This window comes from Phasianus colchicus, chromosome 3, assembly GCF_987193195.1.
Source record: "Phasianus colchicus chromosome 3, bPhaCol1.hap1.1, whole genome shotgun sequence".
NCBI classification, from domain to species: Eukaryota; Metazoa; Chordata; class Aves; order Galliformes; family Phasianidae; genus Phasianus; species Phasianus colchicus.
Genome location: NC_143438.1, coordinates 80,850,162 through 80,857,587, shown reverse-complemented (window position 1 = coordinate 80,857,587; position 7,426 = coordinate 80,850,162).

The following is a 7,426-nucleotide window of genomic DNA, read 5'->3' as shown; positions in this document are numbered from 1 at the left end:
AACTCAGGGTCCAATCTGAGCAGAAATGGGACTCTTGTCCCAGTGGGCTGCAAATCAGGACAATTAAGGCTTAGGGGGTACTCAGGGCCCTATACCCACAGGATCTTTCACACACATTTGTTATAGTGTTGCAATGTTATTTCATAGAATCATATAATTGGAAGTTGCAGTTGGAAGGGATCTCTAAGGGTCATCTGGTCCAACTCCACCGCAATGAAGAGGGACACCTACAGCTCGATCAGGGTGCTCAGAGCCTTGTCCAGCCTGACCTTGCATGTCTCCAGGTATGAGGTACCCACTATCTCCCTGAGCAAATTGTTCCAGTGCTTCCCTACTCTTTTAAAAAAATATTTTTTTCTTCCATCCAATCTAAATCTCCCCTCTTTTAGTCTGAAACCATTTCCCCTTGTCCTATCACAACAGATCCTACCATAGATACAGTTGATTTTTCCAAGCCTTCAAAGTCACAGACTCAGAGCCATAAGGTCAACTTGTTCAGAAGTTTAATTTAACCACAGTTATAGTAAAGCTTTTCCTTGACCTTTCACTGTGTTCACCCAGTCTTTTCTAAAGCTCCCTTTCCAAAGCAGAAGATTGCTCTTAGACCCCAGGTGAGCCTTCTCTAAGCTAGAGAACGACATCTCCCCCAACCTATCCTTTTACATATGTTCCCATCTTCTCCCCAGAGTTTAAGTAATCCCCTACAGTGGGCTGACACCTCTCTCACGTGGAGCAAAGCCCAGCCTTTATAAAGTTTTGAAGATGTAGCCTCACACGTGTTGAGTGGAGGGTAAAAGGAGAAGTTGAATGGAAGCTAAATGAACTCTGACTATATAGAGAGAGACCCATTTCCTGAGCATCTCCCCATTACCTTGCCACAGTCGTCCTGCATCTTTTTCATGTCACTTCATTTGTCCTCAGAAGAGCGACAAGCAGAGAAGACTTCTCTGGTTCATCAGTCTACTAACGTACATGAAACTAGAGCTTGTAACAGCCAATACGTCTGTAGCTTGCTTATGTCCTTGGTATATAAACTCTCAAGCATGCTTACATGCTTCCAGGCACTATCATTTTGTTTTATGTGTAGCTGCAACCTACTGATAGCATTTATTGATCATCTATTAATTCCACATGAAGTATTTATAAGTATACCCTTCATATAAAGTATGATACATTCATATACAGAAATGTATTGTTTAGGGGGTTGTATTACATGAAACAGATCTTAATTATTAGCAGAATGAAATTACAGTATCCTGCAAGGAATCATTCTTGCTTATAAAGACAGAGAAACTATGCTGACATGTCTAATAGTACTAGAAATAGGATAGTATAGCGTTGTGCTTTATATGCAATATAAAATTGTCCACAGCTAAATAGCTTTTGGCTTCATTCTTTATTTAATAGCTATTTTGATCTACCATGTAGTTCTAACTTCTATCATAATTCTCTATAAACTATTTATCCCACTTAAATAGTTTAATTGATTGTTCTATTTGAGCAGAGAATTAAATATAGCCATATGTATGTATCTGTAAAATATCTAGCAGAAAATTTCAAGAGATAGTCCCATACATTTGTACTGAAAAAAATATTTAAATGACCACTTTGAAGTGTAAAGCAACACAAACAGAAATGTGAAATATAAGAACTCACAACTGGAAAATGCACAGCTAACGAAAAAGCTTATTCACTGAGAAGAGTGCATTCTGTTCCTAAACATAAAAAATTTGAAGACCTGATACTCATCTCATACAAAATAATGTATCTCTCCTAACTTTCAGTACTTGATTTATTGACAAGCTGATTTATGCTACTGGGCAATCTTGCCCAACATCCATTAATGTCACACAGTTCGACTCAGAATCTCTGTTCCACGTTTTTTTCCAAAGACTTCAGCCTTGCCTACAAGAAGGTTACCTTGCAGTAGGAATATTCATTATGCTCATGTCATACTAGCAGGGATGCTTCATCCATGCTCAATGAGCTTTGAAACTCCCCTTTCAAAAATAATGCATTGTGGGACAGCTGCTATGAAGACCTGAAGGATACTTTACAGAAGTCAGTTAGGTTAGAAGGTAGTGCAATTTTGAGAATGGAATCACATTTTTAAAGTGGCAGGATTTGTTCGCAGACGTTACTTGTAATTTAGTATAATCCTGATATAACTTTCCATACTCTTTCAAAAGACACCACCAGTGGATGACTGTACCAATGCAGGACAGACAGCCACTGACTGTTGTTCAAGACAGCAGCTATGCCCTGTCACTGCATTGTCAGAAACAGAGAATTACCATGGGGAACGGCTGCTGGAGTAGCTTCATTCATTGCAAAACCTTTTCCAGATTTGCAAAACATGCTGCTAGATACAGATATATTGGATACAAATAGCAGTGTAGCTGTAAAGTGAGCAGAAGGAAAATAGGAACCTGCCTTAGTATCTGCAGAGCCTGCCTCAGGGGCAGTTCAGTATTAGAGCTTCTTTGCACCTGCTGAAACTTGTGGCTATTTTCCTCTGAAAGCTCAGCGCTCTACCTTCTGATAAGTTATAGTGAAGCACAGAGGTCACTCTTAAAATTCTTGTCATGAAGACAGGTGCTATTATTTAATAGATACCGACGTGTTTTAGGGCTTGCCATACTCTAGGAAACTATTCATAGTTCTGCCACATCTTAGTGTACATAATCAGAAAGATCATTTTATAGTCATTGCCTGTACCATGGCTACCAGCCTGAGCAAATAGTGGAATGCAGGAAAACAATTTGGAAAGCCTACAGGAATGTGTTCACCAAAGGATCTGATTTGTCTTCCTTGACAATTTTATCTCAAAGACTTGTGCCTTCCAACAAAGCACAGCAAAGCTATAAGCTACTTCCAGGGCAAGTACAAATCAATATAACCATGCTGACAGAGACATAATTTAATTTCTGCAAAGTTTACAGGATGTAAAACTGTTCTCAACCAAGATGCTATAAAGTTATCAGCACTCAAAATATGTGTTGATGGATTTGACTGAAGGTATATTTAAAAATCAATGCTTATTTTGTATTTCTAAGTCTTGTCTCTAGCCTCCCCGTTTCCTGTAGGGCTGTCCCTGAACTCTTTTCCCAGGTTCCTCAGTTTCACCATTCTGATCACTTTTAAAGTTAAAAATGAAGACAAATTACAGCTTACAGACTGGGAGGAGAAAGATAGAAGTTGGAAGAGGGCAGCAAAAGATGTAAGAAGAGAAAGACTGGAACTGAGCAGTAACGTGGAAACCTTCAGGCCCAAGAGACAAATACTGGTGTTTATTGATTAAAATTGAAATATATTAAGCTCTAGTGCCTAAGAGAAACTTCATCAGACAAGCTGCAGTTTTAAGGAAGAGCCTTTTCAGAAAATTAAATTGCAATTGGCTAAACGCATCTTTCCATTTACTGGAAATAAATTGTATTGGGAAAACAAAAAGAGGATGCTTTCAAAGTTTTCCTTTTAGAATCTTTTAAAGTCTTTTCAGTAGAAGTGGGGTGATAATTATATTTGAGTGAAAAGGTGAGTACAAGAATGCTGCATCTACAGAAAATTCTTATATTGCCTTTTCTAAGCTGGAAAAAAAAATAATTGTAATAGCAGAATTAAGGAGACACTGAAAACTCCAATAAAGACAAGATTATTTGTACTGATTATTTTGTGCATAATTTCTTGTGTCAGATCTTAACATCAAGACTCATACCCAGTGTTAGAACCAAGAGCAGAAATTCCATTGTCATTTCAGAAATCTAGACCTTTTTTTTTTTGCCTCAATTATATCTCTTTGCATTCCCCTAAAAAAACAAAGCAGTATGAATCATCTTTGACTTGGCACACAAAAAATTCCCTGCAAATAAAAAAACTTTTTGCCAGAAGGGAATGACAAAATTGTGAACAAGAATCAGAAGAGGAAAGAATACTCCTATCCTGTTATTCCCATCCAGTAGGTACAGAGCATGTGGGATCTGTGCCAGGTGGCAAAAATTAGAATGGCCCATAGTGAAAACAGGTAATAATCAGGGAGTCAGGCACTGCAAACTGGCAGAACCAGTGCAGCTCTACTGTGCCTATGGAAGCCTGGTGAAGCTACAAAGAGCGCTCAGATGAACAACTGCTTTCTACAAAATGTCTGATTTTAATGGAATCAGGTGGAGACTTCTTACTCTCAAAGAAATTATATATTCAAGGAACTAAGTATAGGAAAGGTTCTGTCTGATCACTTTGATGCTTGAGATCTATTGAACTTTCCTGTTCATGTGGTAATAAATGATGTCTTTCATAAAATAACTCCTTTTTAAAGAGTCGCAGTTTCTTAGTTGTGCTTGATGACCAAGCTGACTATTTTTTTTAATTTGTCATCTCTGAATATCATGGTAGTTAGAGTGGTTACCACTAATTTGAATTCCTCAAAAGTTTAAGTAAAAGTTTTATTTTACTGGAAGATGTCTAATAAGCCAGCTAGAACATGTTTGTCTTCTAATGTTTGGAATAGAATATGATGATGTTTTAATGGTGGCAGCTGAATGTCAGTTTCAGAACCCACAACACCTATGGATCATCAAAAGGGAGCTGAGGTTTACAGTTGAAAACTCCTGTCTATTCACACTTTCAAGCACCTCCAGCTCTTCCATACAGCTGCAGCAGAGGTGACTTGTTCCTCAAAGTATCTCCAACACATTGGAAAAATTTCCTATTACCTGTCTTGAGATGTCAGTGCTTTTAGAAAATATCGGTTCTAATCAAATAATGATTTATATTTTTTCTTCTATTTTGTGCTCTAGGTGTATGACTGTGACTGTCCTTTATTATTTGATGGCTCAAAAAAAGCAGTTTATCTGCCAAAAATGTTGCTAGTAATTTGTAATGATTCAGTGAAATTACTTAGATTGTAAAGAACTGGAAGACAGGTGTGTGACTTCAGAGAGGATCTGGATCTCAAATTCCAGTACTTATAAGGGAGAAAACGATTACCCCGGTTATTCAAAAAGAATTACAACAAGTTGTCCCCTCTGTGAAGTGCAAGCTATTTATATATGAACTAAGCTGTTCTGCACTAGAAAATTACGGTTGTGTTGCCTGATAGATACACTTGGCTGAAGCTGGAAATGAAAACAGGCTTTCTGCCTCAGTTTCTTTCTAAATGTCACTGCATAATGTGCTCTGCTATATGCCAGCAAGAGTGCACATAACAGTCACAAGCTTGCTTTTTAAAGTACCATCTGGAATGCATGTGTCTGAGCAGAGCCAGAGAAAAATTCAGCGAAGTACTGATTGTAGCATACAAATCAAACAGCAGGCTTCTTCTCTTGTCATGTTTTAGGAAAAAGAATGGGGGGGAGGAAGATGAGTTACACTCTGAGGTCAGGATACTCACAGTATTTCCAATCTGGGTGAAAACTGTAAACAAACATTTGAAATTGAGAAAAACTGCTTTTTCCAAAGAATTGATTTTCATGACAACTAAAGTGCAAAAAAGTTACTGCTGAAAAATAATTTACTTCTATCATAAACATTTGAAGCATTCATGAAGAGAACTCATTTGTGCCCTTTAAAACAAGAACAGTGGATATAATTCAATGGACATGAGTTGCAATACACTCTATTTTAGTCCTCTTTGTTCATTGTGCTATAATTACATTCATTTTTTAGCAGAATACCTGAAAATTATGTGGAAGTTTAAAAAGTTGACTTGCACACAAAGTGCATTTATCTCCACAGTCAAAACGAAACGTTTTTATATCACATAGTTAACCTTAATTTTGGCCCATGCAAAGAAACTGTCTTGATTTTAATTTTGTTGGAAGAAAGTATTCTTGGCAGTCAAAAGAGAAAAGTATCTAAAACAACTTGGAAAAAAATAAGCTATATTAATTTAGGCTGGTGCCATTTTATAGCATATTAAAAAATAAATTACAGGACAAGATTATAGACTGATCTTCACAGTAGTCACATTGCCATAAGAAACAGATGTGATAATTCAAATCCTTCAGATTTAAATTGAGCTGAATTTAGGCTATAAAATCCCTGGGATTTGCATATACATGCTTCTTTGATGTATCCATTCTTAAAGCCTGATAATAACTAAGTATGGAAAGACTGGAAACTAAACTTTGGAAGAGCTGCAAAATCTGACTACAGAGAGTCATCTGGAAAGGTCTGGACATATATACTAGTTTTATAATTTAACTGGATGATATGTGCTACCCAAAACTTAACATCAAACATCTTAGATTTATTTTTAAAAAATATGTTTTTAGAGAGACATTATTGATTGCGTAAGCAGGTTAGAGGATGAAACAAAAAAACAACACAAAACTGGAGACCTGTTTCTTCAGTATTTTATGAAAAAAAAAAAAAGTGGGCAGTTATTTATTTCCCATAGTTAATTTCTGTTATCAGACAAATGTAGTTTGCTGTTTTCTTCTAGACAGACAACCAGCATACACTGACCAACACTCGTTAGAAAAGGAATTTTGGCCAAAAGCCACTAATATTCAGTATCTGCTGAGACAAAGAGGGTAAAATGCATGCAACTTTCAGATACTGCATAATCCAAAACAAGGATATGCTATAGACTTTTGAGTAATAATATAGGTTGAGTTACAGAGAGTTTAGATTTCTAAGTCACAAAGTCATGCTTCAGCCTTATTATAGCTAGAAAACTGAAGAAGAAAAATGCATGATTTTACTGGTATGGCTATTCTCTTCCTCTGAGTGTTTTTTTTCTATATCACACTCTTTAAGCTATTCCACTCCTTCAACAGATGCTTGAATTGACACAATCCAGCGTGTCATCACTGTTGCAATGTTTAACAATTTCTAAACTGTGGTCTGGTAGACGATAACCTCCTATAACTTACACACTTGCTGGTTCAGTGTCTGAACCACTAAATCAATTTGTACACAGAGAAGCAAATAAAGAGTGGTGGTACACCAGATGCTTTCTTTCAGGAAAAACAAACAAACAAGCAAGCAAACAAACAAACAAACAAAAAAACAACACTTGAAACACTACAGTAGCCAGCAAACTCTAATGAGACATCATTAAAGAAAATGAATGATATAATCTGCAAAGTTGAGACGGGAAAGAAAATCAAGGGACTTGAGTTTATGCATTTTTATGTCTTATGCGTTGATGTTATCCACTAAGATATATTATCTGATAAATTTACAAATAGCAATATCACTTTTTAGATTCTCGGTAAAAAGATACTCTTGGTATTTGATTTTTTTTTTTTTTTTTGGGGGGGGGAGGGGGTGAAACTGATGCCTCATATGTATTATTTCAGAAGAGTTATTTAATACAGTTTATGTGTTTTGATTTCCTTTGGGCTGAAACCTGTTTCTTGTTCATCCATAATGTTACTTTACGCACTCATAATGTGAGACCTCAGAGTGAAGACCAGAAGATCCT